Source organism: Heterodontus francisci, chromosome 9, assembly GCF_036365525.1.
Source record: "Heterodontus francisci isolate sHetFra1 chromosome 9, sHetFra1.hap1, whole genome shotgun sequence".
NCBI lineage: Eukaryota > Metazoa > Chordata > Chondrichthyes > Heterodontiformes > Heterodontidae > Heterodontus > Heterodontus francisci.
Genome location: NC_090379.1, coordinates 120,779,357 through 120,800,675, shown reverse-complemented (window position 1 = coordinate 120,800,675; position 21,319 = coordinate 120,779,357). Strand labels below are relative to the sequence as shown.

At 46.0% G+C, this 21,319-nt stretch overlaps 1 pseudogene; it reads right to left on the bottom strand.

Annotated features, from left to right (window-relative positions):
* Window positions 1–21,319, bottom strand: part of LOC137373408 (zinc finger protein 721-like) — an 80,573-nt pseudogene that overhangs the window by 17,007 nt on the left and 42,247 nt on the right.

Genomic DNA, 21,319 nt, shown 5'->3' with positions numbered 1-21,319 from the left:
AACATTCTCTCCTCTCTTGTTCTCCTCTAAACGTAGTCCATTTAATATAAAAGAAGCCAAAAATAGCAACAAAGTCCCAAAAGCAGAGGGAACCTCCCCAACTAAACCAGAATGTTGTTCCTGGTGTTTATGAGACACTCCAGATACAGAAGTGCCCCCCAGTCGCAGATGGTATCAAGTGTGCTTCCTCTCCAGGGCCACCTGGGCACAGGCAAGACCAAGGCAGAGAGGCCGGCAGCCAGAGTGACCCCACCTCCCCAACCCCAACATGGTCCCTGCCCATCCTGGATCTACACATTGCTGTTTTAACTAGGCCCAAGAGCAGGTCCAGGAGAAGATCCTCCGACTGACCCACCCACCTCCACAATGAGTGGTCAAAGATTAGGAGAGTGGGGCTAAAGTGTAACCAAGGCTTTTGACAAAGTCCCACATGGCAGACTGGTCATGAAAGTAAAAGCCCATGGGATCCAAGGCAAAGTGGCAAATTGGAGCCAAAACTGGCTCAGAGGCAGGAAGGAAAGGGTAATGGGTGTTTTGTGACTGGAAGGCTGTTTCCAGTGGGGTTCCGCAGGGTTCAGTACTAGGTTCCTTGCTTTTTGTGGTATATATCAATGACTTGAACTCTAATATAGGGGGGTATAATTAAGTTTGCAAATTTTACAAAAATTGACCGTGTGGTTGATAATGAAGAAGAAAGCTGTAGACTGCAGGATGATATGAATGGACTAGTCAGGTGTGCAAAATAGTGGCAAATGGAATTCAAAATAAATGGTGGGACACTGAGAAGTATAGAGGAACAGAGGGACCTTGGTGTACATGATCATAGATCCCGGAAGGTGGCTGGGCAGGTTGATAAGGTGGTTAAGAAGGCACATGGGACACTTGCCTTTATTAGCCGAGACACAGAATATCAGAGCATGGAGGTTATGCTGGAACGATATAAAACATCTGGTTCAGCCACAGCTGGCGTACTGTGTGCAGTTCTGGTCACCACACTAAACAAAGATATGATTGCACTAGAGAGGGGACAACGCAGATTTATGAGGATGTTGCCTGGACCGGAGAATTTTAGTTATGAGGAAAGATTGGATAGGTGAGGGCTGTTTTCTTTGGAAGAGAGGAGTCTGAGTGGAGAACTAATTGAAGTGTATACAATTATGAGAGATCTCGATAGAGTGAATAGGAACGCCCTATTCCCCTTAGTTGAGCGGTCTATAACAAGGGGGCATATTTTTAGGGTAAGAGGTAGGAGGTTTAGAGGCGATTCGAGGGGAAATGTTTTCACCCACAGGCCGGTGGGATCTGGAACTCCCTGCCTGGGAGGGTGGTAGAGACAGAAACCCTCATAACATTTAAAAGTACTTGGACATGCACTTGAAGTGCCCGAACCTACAAGGCTATAGACCAAGAGCTGTAAAGTGGGATTAGGCTGGATGGCTCCTTGTCGACCAGCATCGACACAATGGGCCGAATGGCCTCCATCTGTGCTGTAAATTTCTATGATTCTAAGTTGAGGAGCTTCCCCTTCAGGTAACTATACAGGGACTGTAACCTCTCACACTGAATATATACATGGCCCATGGACTCCTCGAGGCTGATTTCCCCCCCCCCTCAGTCCATCTCCACCCACACTGCACAAGCTTAGCGCACAGTCCGATCCCACACCAGTGCACTGAGCTCCTGTAGTCATCAGTAGGAGACATACTGACCCACGGGGAGTCCTGGGTAATTAATCTGCCATTGAATGGTCCAATTGTCGAATGAATGATTATTTTTGTGTCCATCATGGAGATTGGGGCCGGAGAGACAATGAACAAAATGATTAAATAAATTATACAGAAACCCGAGTGCCCGGTCTTCAAATATGACGTGAGGTACAATGGGACTTCTGTTCTTTACCCACATTTGGACTCAGGAATTAGAGGGATGATTTCACAATGTGCAGATGACACCAAATTGGGTGGTAGAACTAATAATGTGGAGGACTGCACTGAAATCCAGGAAGACAGAAACAGGCTGTCAGACTGGACAGATAAATGGGAAATGAAATTCAACATAGTGAAATGTGAGCTGGTTCATTTTGGGAGGAGGAATAAGGAGGCCAGTTATTGGTTAGAATGTAAGAAATTAAATGGAGCAGAGGAGCAAAGAGATCTGGGAACAGAGCCACATAAATCACTAAAAGGAGCAACACAAGTCGATAAGAGAGCAAAGAAAGAGCTGATGTTCTTTTCTAGAGGAATACAATGTAACAGCAGGGAGGGAATGTTAAATTTATAGAGAACCTCATATAGAAGGACTGTGAGCAGTTCTGGTCTCCGTATTAAAACAGGATATTGAAGCAGTGAAGAAAGTGCGGAATAGATTTACAAAGATGTCACCAGAGAGGATATTACTATCCAGCAAGACTGAGCAGACTGGGGCTCCTTTCTCTGGAGAAGAGAAGACTAGGAGATCTGATAGAGGTCTTTAAAATTATCAGTGAGTCAGAACAAGGGGACAGACATTAACAGGTCAAATAGAGAACTTAGGAGGAATTTCTCTACTGAGAGTGGTGAGAATGTGGAACTCACTGCCACGTGGAGTGGTTGAAGCTGATAGCAATGATGTGTTGAAGGGGAGACTCAATACATTTATGAGGGAGAAGGAATACAGGGATATGGGGCCAAGGGAACAAGATTGGTGATTGGTAGAAGGCACATGTGGATTATAAACATCAGCACAGGTCCCAGGGGTCGTTTAATGCTCAGGTTTACAGGGCCCAGGGGTGGATTATTGAAAGGTCAGACTCTAAGTTTTAGACGATGCCTCCTAGTACTGTGTTTTTCAACGAATGGAAATAGCTTCTCTCTATTTACCCTATCAGTTCCAATTAATCAAATCTCCCATTAATCTTTTAAATTCAAGGGAATACAACCCTGATAGCACGGTGATGCATTCTGACAGAAGAGGTAGGGAAAGGTAATATACACTTAATGGTACAGTTCTGAAGTGTGTGAAGGGACAGAGGGACCTGCGGGTTCATGTGCATAGATTATTGAAGTTGGCAGGACATATTGTGAGTGTAACTGCCAAAGCATTTGGGATCTTGGGCTTCATAAATAGAGGTATCGAATGCAAAAGCAGGGAAGTTATGCTGAAACTTTATAAAGTTCTGGTTAGGCCCCAGCTAGGGTCTTCTGTCCAGTTCTGATCACCACACTTTCGGAAGGATGTGAGGGTCCTTGAGAAGGTGTAAAGGGGATTTACCAGAACGGTTCCAGGGATGAGTGAATTTAGCCACAAGGTTATGTTGGAGAAGCTGGGGTTGTTCTCCTTGGAGCCAAGGAGATTGAGGGGAGATTTGATCGAGGTGTTCAAAATTATAACAGGTTTAGGTAAGGTAGACAAAGAAAAGCTGTTCCCACTAGCTAATTGTCTTGGGGATGAAGATTCAGGTTTTGGGAAAGAGATACAGGAGGGATGTGAGGAGGAACTTTTTTTCTGCAGCAAGTGGTAATGATCTGGAACTCACTGCCTATGAGGGTGGTAGAAGTGGAGATGATGAATGATTTCAAAATTAAATTGAATGGGCACTTGAGGGAAATAAACCTGCAGGACTACGGGGATAGAGCGGGGGAATGGGACTGACTGGATTACTCTACAGAGAGCTGGCATGGAATCAGGAAGCTGAATGCCCTCCTTCTGTACTGTAATGACTATGATTCATTTGTGTAAACTCTCCTCGTAATTTAACCCTTGGAGTCCAGGTATCATTCAGGTAAATCTACACTGCACTCCCTCCAGGGTTTCCATATCCTATCAAAGTTGTGTGTCCAGGACTGAACACAGTACTCCAGGTGTGGTCTAACCAGGGCTTGGTGTGTCTCAGTGCTTTTCCAGTCACACTGCAACCAGAAATCTTTACCCACAGACAGAACAGACAAGCCTTTTTCTTCCAAGTTTCAAGGCCGATGATATTCGGGTCCTGATGAATTGAGTGACTCTGTCAGATGTCGATCTGATGCTTGCTTTGAGTTTTGCTGTTTGTAAACCACCGTTTTCTAAACCCCTGGAAAAGGAATTTACAAAAGCCATCACTGTCAGATCAGGATAGAAATTCACAACATTCTCTCCCTCTGCTTCCTGGCCCAGGATGGCCACGCATGCACCCTGCTGTACTTTGTCCTGAGGGAGGCAACACACCATCCTGGATTCACATCTGCAGCTGCAGAAATGCCTGTCTATTCCCCTAATAGAGTCATAGAGTCGTACAGCATAGAAACAGGCCCTTCGGCCCACCGACCATAATGCCTATCCACACTAATCCCACCTGCCTGCATTAATTCCATATCCCTCTATGTCTTGCTCATTCAAGTACCTGTCCGGATGCCTCTTAAATGTTGCTACTGTTCCTGCCTCCACCACCTCCTCAGGCAGCTCATTCCAGATACCCACTATTCTTTGTGTGAAAAATTTACCCCTTTGATCCCCTTTAAACCTTATCCCTCTCACCTTAAATCTATGCCCTCTAGATTTAGTCACCCCTACCATGGGAAACAGACTCTGGCTATCTACCCTATCTATGCCTCTCATAATTTTACATACCTCTATCATGTCCCCTCTCAGCCTCCTTCGCTCCAGGGAAAACAGACCCAGTCTATCCAATCTCTCTTTATAACTCAAGCCCTCCAAACCAGGCAACATCCTTGTGAATCTTTTCTGCACTCTCTCCAGCTTAATAACATCTTTCCTGTAGTGCGGTGACCAGAACTGCACACAGTACTCCAAATACGGCCGAACCAACGTTATGTACAACTGTAACATGACGTCCCAACTCCCGTACTCAATGCCTCGGCCAATGAAGGCAAGCATGCCATACACCTTCACCACCCTGTCTACCTGTGTTGCCACTTTCAGGGAACTATGTACTTGCACCCCAAGGTCTCTCTGCTCAACAACACTCCCCAGGGCCTTGCCATTCACTGTATATGTCCTGCCCTGGTTTAACTTCCCAAAATACAACACTTCGCACTTGTCTACGTTAAATTCCATTTGCCAATCCCTTGCCCACTTTCCCAGTTGATCTATATCCTGTTGTAACCTTAGACAACTTTCTTCACTGTCCACTATACCACCAATTTTGGTGTCATCTGCAAACTTACTAATCATGCCTCTTACATTCACATCCAAGTCATTTATATATATGACAAACAACAGAGGGCCCAGCACAGATCCCTGCGGCACACCACTGGTCACCGGCCTCCAATCTGAAAAACAACCCTCCACTACCACCCTCTGCCTCCTATCACCAAGCCAATTTTGTATCCAATTTGCTAGCTCACCCTGGATCCCATGTGTTTGAACCTTCTGGACCAGCCTACCATGCAGGACCTTGTCAAAGGCCTTGCTAAAGTCCATGTAGACAACGTCCATTGCCCTGCCCTCGTCAATCCTCTTGGTCACTTCCTCGAAAAACTCAATCAAATTTGTGAGACATGATTTCTCATGCACAAAGCCATGCTGACTATCCCGAATCAGACCATGCCTTTCCAGATGCATATAAATCCTGTCTCTCAGAGTCCCTTCCAATAACTTTCCCACCACTGATTTAAGGATCACCAGCCTGTAGTTCCCTGGCTTATCCCTGCTGCCCTTCTTAAATAAAGGCACAACATTAGCTATCCTCCAGTCTTCCGGTACCTCACCCGTGGCTAACGATGATACAAATCTCTGCCAGGGCCCCAGCAATCTCCTCCCTTGCTTCCCAGAGCATCCTAGGATACACCTGGTCAGGCCCTGTGATTTATCCACCTTAATGCGCTTCAAGACCTCCAACACCTCCTCCTTTGTAATGTTGATATGCTCCAGGATATCACTGTTCCCTCCCTTGAACTCACTAGCTTCCATGACCTTTTCCACGGTAAATACGGATGAGAAATATTCGTTTAAGACCTCGCCCATTTCCTGTGGCTCCACACATAGATTACCACACTGATCCTTAAGGGGACCTACTCTCTCCCTAGCTACCCTTTTACTCTTAGTATACTTATAGAATCTTTTAGGATTCTCCTTTATCTTATCTGCCAGGGAAATCTCATGGCCCCTTTTCGCCCTCCTAATTTCCTTCTTAAGTGTAGTCCTACATCCCCTATACTCCCCGAGGGACTTGCTCGATCCCAGCTGCCTATACCTGACATATGCCTCCTTCTTTGTCCTGACCAGACCCTCAATATCCCTCGTTAACCAAGGTTCCCTAAACTTGCCAGCCTTGCCCTTCCATCTAACAGGAACATGCCGGCCCTGCACTCTTCCTATCTCACTTTTAAAAGCCTCCCACTTGCCAGACGTCCCTTTACCTGTAAACAGCCTCTCCCATTCAACTTTTGAGAGTTCCTGTCTGATGCCATCGAAATTAGCCTTCCCCCAATTTAGGACTTAGAACCCAAGGACCAGTCCTATCCTTTTCCATAACTATCTTGAAGCTAATAGAGTTATGGTCACTGGTCCCAAACTGCTCCTCCACTGACACATCAACCACATGCCCATCCTCATTTCCGAAGAGGAGTTCATGTGAAGCCCCTTCTCTAGTAGGGCCATCCACATACTGCTTCAGAAAACTATCCTGGACACACTTAACAAATTCTTCCCCCTCTGATCCCTTAGCACGAAGGCAGTCCCAGTCAATATTAGGGAAGTTAAAATCGCCTACTATTACAATCCTATAATTCCTACACCTATCTGTGATTTCCCTACATATATTCTCCTCCAGTTCCCTCTGATTTATGGCCCTCCTGCCTTGGGCACTATGGCCTTGGAAGGATGAATGAGAATGGACAGAGACTGCTTGAGTTGTGTATCTATCATAACCTCTGCATCACCAACTCGTTCTTTCACACTAAACCCTGGCACCCAAGATCACGTCGTTGGCACCAGCTGGACTTCATCGTCACAAGGCGAGCCTCCTTAAACAGTGTTCAAATAACACGCAGCTTCCACAGTGCAGACTGCGACACCGACCACTCCCTGGTGTGCAGCAAGGTTAGACTCAGACCAAAGAAGCTGCATCACTGCAAGCAGAAGCGCCGCCCGCGCATCAATACTAGCAAAATTTCTCATCCACAGCTGTTACGCAAGTTTCTAAATCCACTTGAAAAAGCCCTTCAAAACACTTCTACAGGGGATGCAGAGACCAAGTGGGCCCACATCAGAGACGCCATCTATGACTCAGCAATGACCACCTATGGCAAACGTGTGAAGCGGAATGCAGACTGGTTTCAATCTCACTTTGAAGAGCTGGAACCTGTCATAGCCTTAAAGCACACTGCACTGCTGAACTACAGGAAAGCCCCCAGCAAGTTAACATCCGTAGCACTTGAAGCAGCCAGAAGCGCTGCACAAAGAACAGCCAGGTGCTACGCAAATGACTACTGGCAACACCTATGCAGTCATATCCAGCTGGCCTCTGACACCGTAAACATCAGAGGAATGTATGATGGCATTAAGAGAGCTTTTGGGCCAACCATCAAGATGATCGCCCCCCTCAAATCTAAATCACTGACCAATGCAAGAAAATGGACCGCTGGGTGGAACACTACCTAGAACTGTACTCCGGAGAAAATGTTGTCACTGAGACTGCCCTCAATGCAGCCCAGTCTCTGCCAGTCATGGATGAGCTGGACTCACAGCCAACAAAATCGGAACTCAGTGATGCCATTGATTCTCTAGCCAGCGGAAAAGCCCCTGGGAAGGACGGCATTTCCCCTGAAATAATCAAGACTGCCAAGCCTGCTATACTTTCAGCATTGTACGAACTGCTTTGCCTGTGCTGGGACCATAGGACATGCACGATGCCAATATCATCACCCTCTATAAGAACAAGGGTTACCGCGGTGACTGCAACAACTACCGTGGAATCTCCCTGCTCGGCATAGTGGGGAAAGTCTTCGCTCGAGTCACTTTAAACAGGCTCCAGAAGCTGGCTGAGCGTGTCTACCTGAGGCACAGTGTGGCTTTCGAGCAGAGAGATCCACCATTGACATGCTGTTCTCCCTTCGTCAGCTACATGAGAAATGCCGTGAACAACAGATGCCCCTCTACGTTGCTTTCATTGATCTCACCAAAGCCTTTGACCTCGTCAGCACTACTACAAAACATCAGATGTCCACCAAAGCTACTAAGTATCATCACCTCATTCCATGACCATATGAAAGGCACAATTCAGCATAGTGGCGCCACATTAGACCCCTTTCCTATCCTGAGTGGCGTGAAACAGGGCTGTGTTCTCGCACCTACACTGTTTGGGATTTTCTTCTTCCTGCTGCTCTCACATGCGTTCAAATCTTCAGAAGAAGATCAGGTTGTTCAACCTTGCCCGTCTAAGAGCGAAGACCAAAGTATGAAAAGTCCTCATCAGGGAACTCCTCTTTGCTGACGATGCTGCATTAACATCTCACACTGAAGAGTGCCTGCAGAGTCTCATCGACAGGTTTGCGGCTGCCTGCAATGAATTTGGCCTAACCATCAGCCTCAAGAAAACGAACATCATGGGACAGGACATCAGAAATGCTTCATCCATCAATATCGGCGACCACACTCTGGAAGTGGTTCAAGAGTTCACCTACCTAGGCTCAACTATCACCAGTAACCTGTCTCGCGATGCAGAAATCAACAAGTGTATGGGAAAGGCTTCCACTGCTATGTCCAGACTGGCCAAGAGGGAGTGGGAAAATGGCGCACTGACACGGAACACAAAAGTCCGAGTGTATCAAGCCTGTGTCCTCAGTACCTTGCTCTACGGCAGCGAGGTCTGGACAACGTATGTCAGCCAAGAGTGACATCTCAATTCATTCCATCTTCGCTGCCTCTGGAGAATCCTTGGCATCAGGTGGCAGGACCGTATCTCCAACACAGAAGTCCTTGAGGCGGCCAACATCCCCAGCTTATACACCCTACTGAGCCAGCGCCGCATGAGATGGCTTGGCCATGTGAGCCGCATGGAAGATGGTAGGATCCCCAAGGACACATTGTTCAGCGAGCTCGTCACTGGTATCAGACCCACCGGCCGTCCATGTCTCTGCTTTAAAGACGTCTGCAAACGCGACATGAAGTCCTGTGACATTGATCACAAGTTGTGGGAGTCAGTTGCCAGTGATCGCCAGAGCTGGCGGACAGCCATAAAGGCGGGGCTAAAGTGTGGCGAGTTGAAGAGACTTAGCAGTTGGCAGGAAAAAAGACAGAAGAGCAAACGGAGAGCCAACTGTGTAACAGCCCCGACAACCAATTTTATCTGTAGCACCTGTGGAAGAGTCTGTCACTCTAGAATTGGCCTTTATAGCCACTCCAGGCGCTGCTTCACAAACCACTGACCACCTCCAGGCGCTTACCCATTGTCTCTCGAGCCAAGGAGGTCAAAGAAGATGCTCCTCCAATTCCCTCTGACTATTGGGGGACCAATAGTATAATCCCATCAAAGTGATCACCCCTTTCTTATTTCAAAGTTCTACCAATATGGCCTCGCTGGACATTCCCCCTGGGATATCCTCTCTAAGTACTGCCGTGATGTCCCCCCTAATCAACAGTGCAACTCCCCCTCCTCTCTTACCACCACCTCTGTTACGCCGGAAGGAACGGTACCCCGGAACATTGAGCTGCCAGTCCTGCCCATCCCTCAACCACGTTTCTGTAATAGCAATAATATCACAATCCCATGTACTAATCCATGCTCTGAGTTCATCTGCCTTACCTGTAAGGCTTCTTGCATTAAAGTAAATGCAGTTTAGCCTACCAGACCTTCCACACTCCCTGTCCTGCCCCTGCCCGGCCTGCCTACTGGACCTGCTTGCTTTAACCTCTACATTTGCCTCAACTATCTCATCGGAGAGTCTACTACTTTGGGTCCCAACCTTCTGCAAGACTAGTTTAAACCCTCCCGAGTAGTACTAGCAAACCTCCCCGCAAGGATATTGGTCCCCTTCCAGTTCAAATGCAACATGTCCCTCTTGTACATGTCACCTCTGCACCTCAAGAGACCCTACTCAGGACCCCGTCCCCCAACTCTTTTTCCGGTACATTGATGACTGTATCGGTGCCGTTTCCTGCTCCCGCCCCGAACTGGAAAACGTTATCAACTTTGCTTCCAATTTCCACCCTTCTCTCACCTTTACATGGTCCATCTCTGACACTTCCCTTCCCTTCCTCGACTTCTCTGTCTCCATCTCTGGGGATAGGTTGTCTACTAATATCCATTATAAGCCGACCGACTCCCACAGCTACCTCGACTACACTTCTTCACACCCTACCTCCTGTAAGGACTCCATTCCATTCTTCCAGTTTCTCCGTCTCCGACGCATCTGCTCTGATGATGCTACCTTCCATGATGGTGTTTCTGATATGACCTCCTTTTTCCTCAACCGAGGATTCCCCCCCACTGTTGTTGACAGGGCCCTCAACCGTGTCCGACCCATTCCCCGCACCTCTACCCTCACCCCTTCCCCTCTCTCCCAGAACCGTGACAGGGTTCCCCTTGTCCTCACTTTCCACCCCATCAGCCTCCATATCCAAAGGATCATCCTCCGCCATTTCCGCCACCTCCAGCGTGATGCCACTACCAAACGCATCTTCCCCTCCCTTCCCCTGTCAGCATTCCGAAGGGATCGTTCCCTCCGCGACACCCTGGTCCACTCCTCCATTACCCCCACCACCACTCCTTTCAGGTGAAGCAGCAATTTACTTGTACTTCTTTCAATGTAGTATACTGTATTCGCTGCTCACAATGTGGTCTTCTCTACATTGGGGAGACCAAACGCAGACTGGGTGACCGCTTTGCAGAACACCTCCGCTCAGTCCGCAAGCAGGACCCTGAGCTTCCGGTTGCTTGCCATTTCAACACTCCCCCATGCTCTCATGCTCACATCTCTATCCTGGGCTTGCTGCAGTGTTCCAGTGAACATCAACGCAAGCTCGAGGAACAGCATCTCATTTACTGATTAGGCACACTACAGCCTGCCGGACTGAACATTGAGTTCAATAATTTCAGAGCATGACAGGCCCCCCATTTTACTTTTATTTTTCGTTATTTTTTCTTTTTTACATTTTTTACAATTTTTTTTAATGTTTATTTCATTTCATCTTAGTTTGTTCATTTTGCTTACCCACTGTTTTTTTCATGTTTGTACTTGCTGCTGTTCAATCTTCAGTCCGTTAACACCCTATCTGTACTAATGCTTTGTCTTTCAACACACTATTAACATATTGTTTGCCTTTGCTCCATGACCTTTTGGTCAGCTATGTGGCCTTGTCCAATCTACACCTTCTCCTTTGTTATCTCTTGCCCCAACCCCGCCTCACTTGCTTATAACCTTTGACATTTCTAATATTTGCTAGTTCCGAAGAAGGGTCACTGACCCGAAACGTTAACTCTGCTTCTCTTTCCACAGTTGCTGCCAGACCTGCTGAGTGGTTCCAACATTTCTTGTTTCTATTATAGGCCGCATTCACGCTCACATTGCACTCTGGGTAGGATAATCTGCCATTTATTAGTAATTACACAGAGGGGAAGTTCAAATTTCATACTCAGAACATCCAACATTGGAAAGTTGAACACAACAAAGTCCCAAAAAGGTGGCTATGTCGTATTTAGTGATGTTGTTGAGGGATAACTATTGGCAGCATCGGGAAGAACATCACTGTTCTTTAAAATAACTTAATGGGATCATTTGTGTCCATCTGAGAGGACAGATGGGGTCTTGGTTGAAGGTGTCATCTGAAAGATGGGGCCTCTGACAGTGCAGCATCCCCTCAGTACGGCACTGGAATATCAGCCTAGATTTTGTGCTCAAGTCTCTGAATGTGGATTTCAACCCACAACCGACTGACAAAGATGATTGTAGGTGTAGCACATACTTTTTATATGAAAGGAAAGTACTGGATGGTTCAATCGGAACTTGAATGGTCTCTCTGCATCGTCAAGGTACTCTGGTACTAACGTCCTTGAAGGGGGAAAAAAGTCAGTTTTGCAGCTGTATCTAGACAGTCATGCATTTTGAAATGTATAGGTTTTTTTGCTTACCAGAGAGTTCCGTCCCCATTAGCACCAAGAAGTAAATGATCTGTTCTAGTGTTACTCATAAACTTTCTTCTTAATAGATAGACAGTAATTCTCCATGCCAATAATATAGGTTGTAAATAGTTGAGGCCTCAGCACTGGCAAAAACAGAAAGGCAGATTATTATAGATTGGGAAAGGGGGAGGTGCAGTGAGACCTGGGTGGCCTTGTGCACCAGTCACTGAAAGTAAGCATGCAGGTTCAGCAGGCAGTTAAGAAGGCAAACGGTATGTTGGCCTTCATAGTGAGAGGACTCGAGCACAGGAGCAGGAATGTCTTGCTGCAATTATACAGGGCCTTTGTGAGACCACACCTGGAATATTGTGTGCAGTTTTGGTCTCCTTATCTGAAGAAGGATGTTCTTGCTATAGAGGGAGTTCAGCGAAGGTTCACCAGACTGATTCCTGGGATGGCGGGACTGACGTATGAAGAGAGATTAGGTCAATTAGGCTTGTATTCGCTAGAGTTTAGAAGAATGAGAGGGGATCTCATAGAAACCTGCAAAATTCTAACAGGATTGGACAGACTAGATGCAGGAAGGATGTTCCCAATGGCGGGGGAGTCCAGGACCAGGGGTCACAGTCTAAGGATAAGGGGTAAGCCATTTAGGATTAAGATGAGGAGAGATTTCTTCACCCAGAGAGTGGTGAACCTGTGGAATTCTCTACCACGGAAAGCAGTTGAGGCCAAATCATTAACTATATTCAAGAAAGAGTTAGATATAGTTCTTAGGGCTAATGGGATCAAGGGATACGGGGAGAAAGCGGGAACAGGTTACTGAGTTTGGATGATCAGCCATGATTGTATTGAATGGCGGAGCAGGCTCAAAGGGCCGAATGGCCTACTCCTGCTCCTATTTTTCTATGTTTCTATGATCCCTGTGGTACTCAACGAGTTACAGTTTGCCATCCTGAAAATGTCACATCTACCCTGACTCTGTTTCTTGTTAGTTAGCCAATCCTCTAATCAAGCTAAAATATTATCCCCAACACTATAAGCTCCTTTCTTGTGTAATAACCTTTTATGTGGCACCTTATCCAATGCCTTTGGAAATCTCAATATAGTACATTTGCTGGTTCCCTTTTATCCACCCTGCTCGTTCCAGTCTCAAACAACTTGAATAAGTTTGTCAAATCTGATTTCCCTTTCATATAACCATGATACCTTGGCTTGATTGGATTATGATTTTCTAAATGTCCTGCTATTTCATCCTTAATAATGTTCTCCAGCATTTTACCACTGACATGTTAGGTTCACTGGCCTATAGTTCCCTGCTTTCTCTCTCCCTCCTTTCTTGAATAAGGACGTTAGATTCGTGATTTTCCAATCTGCTGGGATCTTCCTGGAATCTAGGGAATTTTGGAGGATTACAACCAATGCAACCACTATATTTACAGCCACTTCTTTTAAGACCCGAGGATGCAGGCCATCAGGTCCAGGAGATGAGTCAGTCTTTACTCCGGATAGTTTTCCTATTACTTTTTCTCCAGTGTTAGTTATTCACAGAATTGTTACCACTCAAAATGAGGCCATTCAGCCCATCTGAAGGAGCAATTTGCCCAGAAAGTAACATTCGCGCCACACAAGTGCCAGGCAATGACCATCTGAAATGAAAGAATCTAACCATCTCCCCTTGACATTCAATTGCATTGCCATCGCTGAATCCCCCACTATCAACATCCTGGGGCTTACCATTGACCAGAAACTGAACTGAACCAGCCACATAAATACTGTGATGACAAGAACTGGGGCTGGGAATTCTGTGGTGAGTAACTCGCCACTTGTCTCGCCAATGCCTGTCCACCATCTACAAGGCACAAGTCAGGAGTGTGATGGAATACTCTCCACTTGTCTGGATGGGTGCAGCTTCAACAACACTCAAGAAGTTCGGAAAGCGGGAAACAGTGAGAGCAGAGCCCGAGCCCGAGAGAGAGAGAGTTCACTCAGCAAGTGGGGAACAGCGAGAGCAGAGCATAAAGAGCCCGGGAGAGAGAGCGAGAATTTGAAAACAAAGTGAACTGTAACGTCACAGGAAAGCTGCAAGGTGATTGGTTGGTGAGGCACTGCTGTTAGGGAATAACTCAATAGCTGGGTTAGTAACTAAAGTAAAGAGAAGGGCAAGGTCTACAGTTTTTTTATATAGTAAATAGTGTTTTTTAGGAAATCAAGGTCCCTAGTGTAAATAATCTTCAATTTTTGAGTAGTTAAAGGGAGTAAATTAAGGGTAAGTCATGGCAGAGCAGCTCAGCAGTGTGGAGTGCTCCTCCTGTGCAATGTGAGAAGTCAGGGACACTTCCAGTGTCCAGGGCGAACACGTGTGCAGGAAGTGTCTCCAGCTGCAGCTTCTTGAAATCCGCATTTTGGATCAAGAACAGTGGCTGGGGACACTGTGGAGCATCTGCGAGGCTGAGATCATTGTGGATAGCACATACAGGGAGGTGATCACACTGCAGGTAAAGACTGCTCTGGCAGAAAGGGAATGGGTAACCACCAGGCAGAGTAGAAGAACTAGGCAGGTAGTGCAGGAGTCCCCTGGGTCCATCTCCCACTCTGACAGATTTTCCACTTTGGATACTGTTGGGAGTGATAGCTTCTCAGGGGAATGCAGCAAGAGCCAGGTTTGTGGCACCACAGGTGGCTCAGCTGCACAGGAGGGGAGGAAAAGGAGTGGGAGAGCTATAGTGATAGCAGATTCTATCGTAAGGGGTAAAGATAGGTGTTTCTGTAGCCACAAACATGACTTTAGGATGGTATGTTGCCTTTCTGGTGCTAGGGTCAAGGATGTCACAGAGCGGTTGCAGGACATTCTGAAAGGGGAGGGTGAACAGTCGGAGGTCGTGGTTCACATTGATACCAATGACAGGTAGAATTTAGGGAGCTAGGTAGCAGATTTAAAAGCAGGACCTCAAAGGTTGTAATCTCTGGATTACTCCTGGTGCCACACACCCATGCTAGCATGCACACGCAATACTGTCATGATCCTGCCTTTCTTTTCTCTCCAGGAAATATGTGGTGTGTCTTTAAGACAGCAAAGGATCAGTCCTGCTTTAAGAACCAACAAGGCTCAGGAGTTGGAAAAAGTGCATTTTGGTTGCCATTGGATATAAGCATATGGAGAGGGAACCAACCAGCTTCAAAGAATGCATCCTAGTTACCTGGCAACAGCCATTCAGGAACCAAGGAGCAGATATACACTGTTTCAATTATTTTTTGAACTGGCTTTTTAGTTGAAGACGGTCTGTTCTAACAGAACATACAGGCAGCTGGTGTTCGCACCTGAAAGAAGAGCTCTCAGCAATTTAAACTGAAGGAAGAGAATTTAGTCTGTTTAATTATTATTATCTCTCAAAATTCTAAAAAAAAGTCAAACCAAAACAGAGATCTTTGATAATTTAAACTGAAGGAAGGGAAGTTAGACTGTGACAATCTTTTATCCCTCAAAAACTCTAAAGTCAGATTGATTCTATTGAAAGTGTTTGTAAGTTGTTAATTGTTGAAATCCATCGCTGGAGAAGGAAAGCATCACTTACTGCTGGAATTAGACTACGGACTGTTCTACTGTTGAAGAACCTTTTTTCCCCTTTGGACGGCTGTGGAGACTTCAAGCAACATTGGACTGTAAGTTTGCAAGGACTCTAATCTTTTCCATTTTAAATGTTGTTTATATCTTCATAGTGTTTAAGAATTTTGTTTTTCTAATTAAAGAGTTAATTTGTTGATTTAAAGACACCTGGTTTGGTTAGCCTCATTTGGGGGTTAATTGATGGTACAATTTGACTGGGTCTTTCTTTAATTTGGAAAGTTTAAAATGATATGTCAGGAGATCTGTGGAGTGATGGGTATGAATTAACAGTGCATTTCTCCCACCACAATCAGAATTATATACTTAGATTGGGGGCTTTGACTGGAGCAGTCAGTTGTAACAATACACACATGCAAATAGGGACAGAAAAGATCAGAAGAAAAGATAAATAGAACAGTTTGAGGCAATTTCTTGTTACTGTGCTTCAAGCTCGCTGTAGTCCTTGATTGAAGATATGGTCTTGCGTTTCATTGGGGCCCAGTGTTCCTTTTAAACCTTGTTCACATAGGAGACTTTTTCTCTCTTTGAGTTTACATGTCTTCAATGGTTTCCAAAGCTGATGAAAGCGAGATGAGGGCAGACAGGAGAGAGGTATTATCAAACCAGGATCCAGGAGCTTTCTGAGATCAAATCCTTTGTTGCAAGTTCAAATCTCAACAGCCAGCTAATCATGTGACTAAAACTGGTCTGACCACTTCTTCTGTGTATTGGGGAAGCAACGACTGGGTCCCTTTTGTTCCAACACTGCTAGTATTATGCAAATGTCCTTCCAGTCAGGGTCTTGCAATTTTAAGTTTTAATGTTCATGTGGCGAAATCATGTGTACCTCAGTCTTGGCAGGTGGGGGGTTTGCCTGACACCTCCACACCCAGCGGAATAAATCGCAATTTGAAGAAAAATGGTGCATTTCGTTACTGAGTTTGAGAGAAATATAAGATACAGAAAGAAGAACATGCATTTCTCTCATTCATTCACCAATCTTAAAGCCTATTAAAAATGGTCTTTTCTGGGTGCCAGGGTTGCTTTAATTTTCTCTTTTTCTCAGAGGTGGTGGGAGGCGGGGGTGCAGGTCTATCCTGAATGCCCTGATTCATGCGAAGACTTTTTACTTCAGGGGATAGGTGGTTCCATTTTCCTCTGTGGGGGAGGATCCTTTGTTACTCTCCCCTTTGTTCTCTGGGACTCTCCTACCTGCAGGTATTTGTGCAGACCTAACTGCATTCTCCTGTGACACTTTAACTAGGTGAGGCATCACCCTCACAGTTTCTCTGCCCCCTGGAGGTCTCTGTTTGTCTCTGCAGGTTCCTGTAAATGCTGTTTGCAACTCTGGTGGGATGTTTCTAGAGTCTGCATTTACATAGGAGGATGTGGGATCCAGCTCTTCACATTTTTCTGGGTTAGTTGACCGGATGGTAGGGGTTTTCATCTGGGATTCTTCCTGGACTACCTTTAACCTGCCCTCTTGGTCACATTTTCCCCTTCTCTTTCTAAACTTTTGCCAGCCATGTGCCTGCCTGTCCCCTTTTGTTCTCGGCAGGGGTCCCTTGCAGTTCACCAGCCCTCTGCTGGAGGGTCCTCCTGACACTGATACAGGACTTAGGGGTGCAGGTTTCACTGTCGGTTGGGGTTTCCCCTCAACCTGGCACGTGTGGCAACTCCTGCAGTACTCCGCCACATCCTGGTGGAGTTTTGGCCAGTCAAACTGCTGTCTTATGCGGGCTTTGATCTTAGAACTACTGTAGTCTCGTGGGTGCTTCTTAATATTTCTCCCCGGTACCTCTGTGGCACCACTAACTGATGAACTACTGTCCACTCCTTGCCCTCAGGTCTGCGAGGAGAACTCCATTTCCTCATCAGCACCTCATTCTTTAAATAGTAGCTATCAGGGACTCCATCTGCTTCACTTTCAGACTGGACAGCCTGTGCTAACTCTTGCTCGCTGAGCCTCAGCTAGGAAAAATCCATTTAATTCATTCCCTGGGTCTCCTAATTTTCCAAAGTCTTGGACAGACAGATCTCATGGTCATTTGCCTGCAGTGCCAATAGTCTCCTCTGGGGGAGCTGGTTTGATCATGGCCACTACACATTCAGGAAAATTGCAGGGGACCGTCTCCTGCCACTGCTCTATCTCTCTGACCTCCTGCAGTGGGGGGTGCAGCTGCCACCTTCACCCCTGCCAGATCATTACCTAGGAGCAGGTTAACCCTGTCCACAGGCAAACTAGGGACAATCCCTACAGTCACCGGTCCCGAAATTAGGTCGCACTCCAGATGCACCGGGTGTACCAGTACAGGCATGCACTGCCCTCCAACCCCATTCACCACCATTCTGGTGTTCACTGCACTCTCTGGGGGAAAGGTCAGGCCTGTTCCCAGTAAAAGGGATCTGGTGGCTCCTGTGTCGCTGAGAATCATGATGGGCTTGCTTACCCCACTCGAGGGATATGGGGTTACTTTCCCTTCAGACACAAAACGCTGATAACCTTCAGGAATCCTATTAACTTTTCCTGCACTGGCTTCCTGGGTTGCACCCTTACTGCAGTTTAAGTCACAGCTTGTTCTGTGTATTGCATAAGGCCCTCATCTTCATTGAGTGGGTGTGCCCTGATTAACCCTTTAGTTTCCAGCAGTTAGCTTTTAAATGCCCTGCCTTATTACAATGGAAGCACACAGGTCTCCAGATCTCATTCTTGCTTACAGCACCTTCCTTTTTGGCTGGAGGAGGGCCCCCTGTGTCTCCTGCTTTCCTTTCTCTTCCAGGACTGCTTGGGTGGATACCACCTTCCCACCCTTTGTCCTTTTCAGATTTATGGGGGTGAGCAGGAAAGGTTCTCTCTTCGGAAACCAACTTATAAATTAAAGCAAATTCATCGGCCAGAACAGCTGCTTGCCAGCCTCTCTGAACCCGCTGCTCCTATTGAGAATGGGAGAGAGTTTTAAAATTCTATAACAGGATTACTTCTCTGAGAGTCTCATAGCTGAACTGGATTTTTAAAGCCCTCAGCCACTGGTCAAAAGCCAGCTGCTTACTTCTTTCAAACTCCAGATAAGGTTGATTGGCTTGTTTTTTGAGTGTTCTAAACTTTTGGCGATAGGCTTCGGGTACTAGAAACATAGAAAATAGGAGCAGGAGTAGGCCATTCGGCCCTTCGAATCTGCTCCGCCCTTCATTATGACCATGGCTGATCAACCAACTCAGTAACCTGTTCCCGCTTTCACCCCATACCCTTTGATCCCTTTCACCCCAAGAGTTATATCTAACTCCTTCTTGAAAGCATGCAATGTTTTGGCCTCAACTGCTCTCTGTGGTAGCAAATTCCACAGGCTCACCACTCTCTAGGTGAAGAAATTTCTCCTCATCTCAGTCCTGAATGGTTTACCCTGTATCCTTAGACCACGACCCCTGGTTCTGGACTCCCCCACCATCGGGAACATCCTTCCTGCATTTACCCTGTCAAGTCCTGTTAGAATTTTATAGGTTTCAATGAGATTCCCCCCCTCACTCTTCTGAACTCCAGTGAATATAATCCTAAGAACTCAATCTCTCCTCATATGTCAGTCCCACCATCCCAGGAATCAGTCTGGTTAACCTTCGCTGCACTCCCTCTATAGCAAGAACATCCTTCCTCAGATAAGGAGACCAAAACTGCACACAATATTCCAGGTGTGGCCTAACCAAACGCCATGTATAATTGCAGCAAGACATCCCTGCTCCTGTACTCGAATCCTCTCACTATGAAGGCCAACATACCATTTGCCTTTTTTACCGCCTGTTGCACCTGCAAGCTTACCTTCAGCGACTGGTGTACGAGAACACCCAGGTCTCGCTGCATATTCCCCTTTCAGTTTATAGCCATTCAGATAATAATCTACCTTCCTGTTATTGCTACCAAAGTGAATAACCTCACATTTATCCACATTATACTGCAACTGCCATGCATTAGCCCATTCATATGCAGGATAGCTTTTTTTGGTCAGTTCATAATTTGATGAACTCTCATCTAGCAACAAGGAATAAACCTCATGGGCTTTTCCAGTTAGTTTGCTTTGCAACAAAAGAGACCATGTCTCAGCTGGCCATTTTAGCTGCCTTATCAGTTTCTTGAAGGACACAAAAAACGCTTCCACATCTTCCTCATTGAATTTTGGAATTAGTTGAGCGAGTTTAGTGATCTTGTACCCAGTCCTGAATTGTGCTCCTCCATATTGGCTATGCTTTCACTAGGTTACTCTGTCGCCCCCTAGCTAACTCAAGCTGCCTTAACTCTCTTTCTTTGCATTCCTTTCGGAATATCCTTTCTCTCTCTTTCTCCTGCCTTTCACTTTCTTCACCTTCCTTTTGGAAGGCTGTCTCTTTCTCCCTCTCCTGCCTCTCTCTCTCTTTCTCGTTCCCTCTCTTCTAATTCAAGTTTCCTCTGTTCCAATTGTATCTTTGCTAGCAGTACCCTCTCTGGGTCTGCTTCTATCACTGTTTCTGCATCTTCAGATTCAAGGGAAAAATGGTTGATCACTAGCCTTAGGAGTTTAGTCTTCCTAGCCTTGCCACATACAGTGATCCCACACTGCTCAGCCATTTTTCTCAGCTCCTCCATAGACAGTGCTTTTAACTTATCCCACGTTACTTCACCCTGGCTTGGAGAGCAACTCACTTCAGTTGCAGACATGTTAGTGTTCAATCACACACAACCACAAGAACATCCATATTGATTTGCTCTTGTTGACTTGGAACAATTTGGCTCCCCACTCCCAACTTCACTCGTTCGTCTGTGGGTAACAATCCAGACGCTAACACCCAATTTCTGTTACAACCAGGTGAGCAATGTATCTAGGGGTCTGTTACTATCTTCACCTGGTCTTATTGTAACAGGGTTTAATTTTAAACACACTGTGTTTTGAGCTCCCCCTTTGTGAATCCTTGTTCACAGCTTTCCAATTATAAGGCAAAGAAATGAGCACAAACAGGCTATCTTTGCTTTATAGAAGAAAGATGAAATTTATTAAACCTTAACTTTAAACTCTAATATGGTTAACGTCTACGAATATATGAAGCACCCACGCTAGCATGCACATGCGATACACACATGCAAATAGGGACCGAAAAGAGCAGAAGAAAAGATAAGTAGAACAGTTTGAGGCAATCTCTTGTTACTGTGCTTTGAGCTCACTGTAGTCCTTGATTGAAGATATGGTCTTGTGTTTCATTGGGGCCCAGTGTTGCTTTTAAACCTTGTTCACGTAGGAGACTTTTTCTCTTTTTGAGTTTATGTGTCTACAATGGTTTCCAAAGCTGGTGAAAGCAAGATGAAAGCAGACAGGAGAGAGGTCTTATCAAACCAGGATCCAGGAGCTTTCTGAGTTTGAATCCTTTGCTGGAAGTTCAAATCTCAAAAGCCAGCTAGTCATGTGACTAAAACTGGTCTGACCACTTCTTCTGTGTATTGGGGAAGCAACAACTGGGTCCCCATTGTTCCAACACTGCTAGTATTATGCAAATGTCCTTCCAGTCAGGGGCTTGCAATTTTAAGTTTTCATGTTTATGTGGCGAAATCATGTGTACCTCAGTCTTGGCAGGTTTTCGGGGGGGTGGGGGGGTGGTTTGTCTGACTCTCAGGAAAGGGAATTAACTTCGTAATGCATGCATACGAACATGCA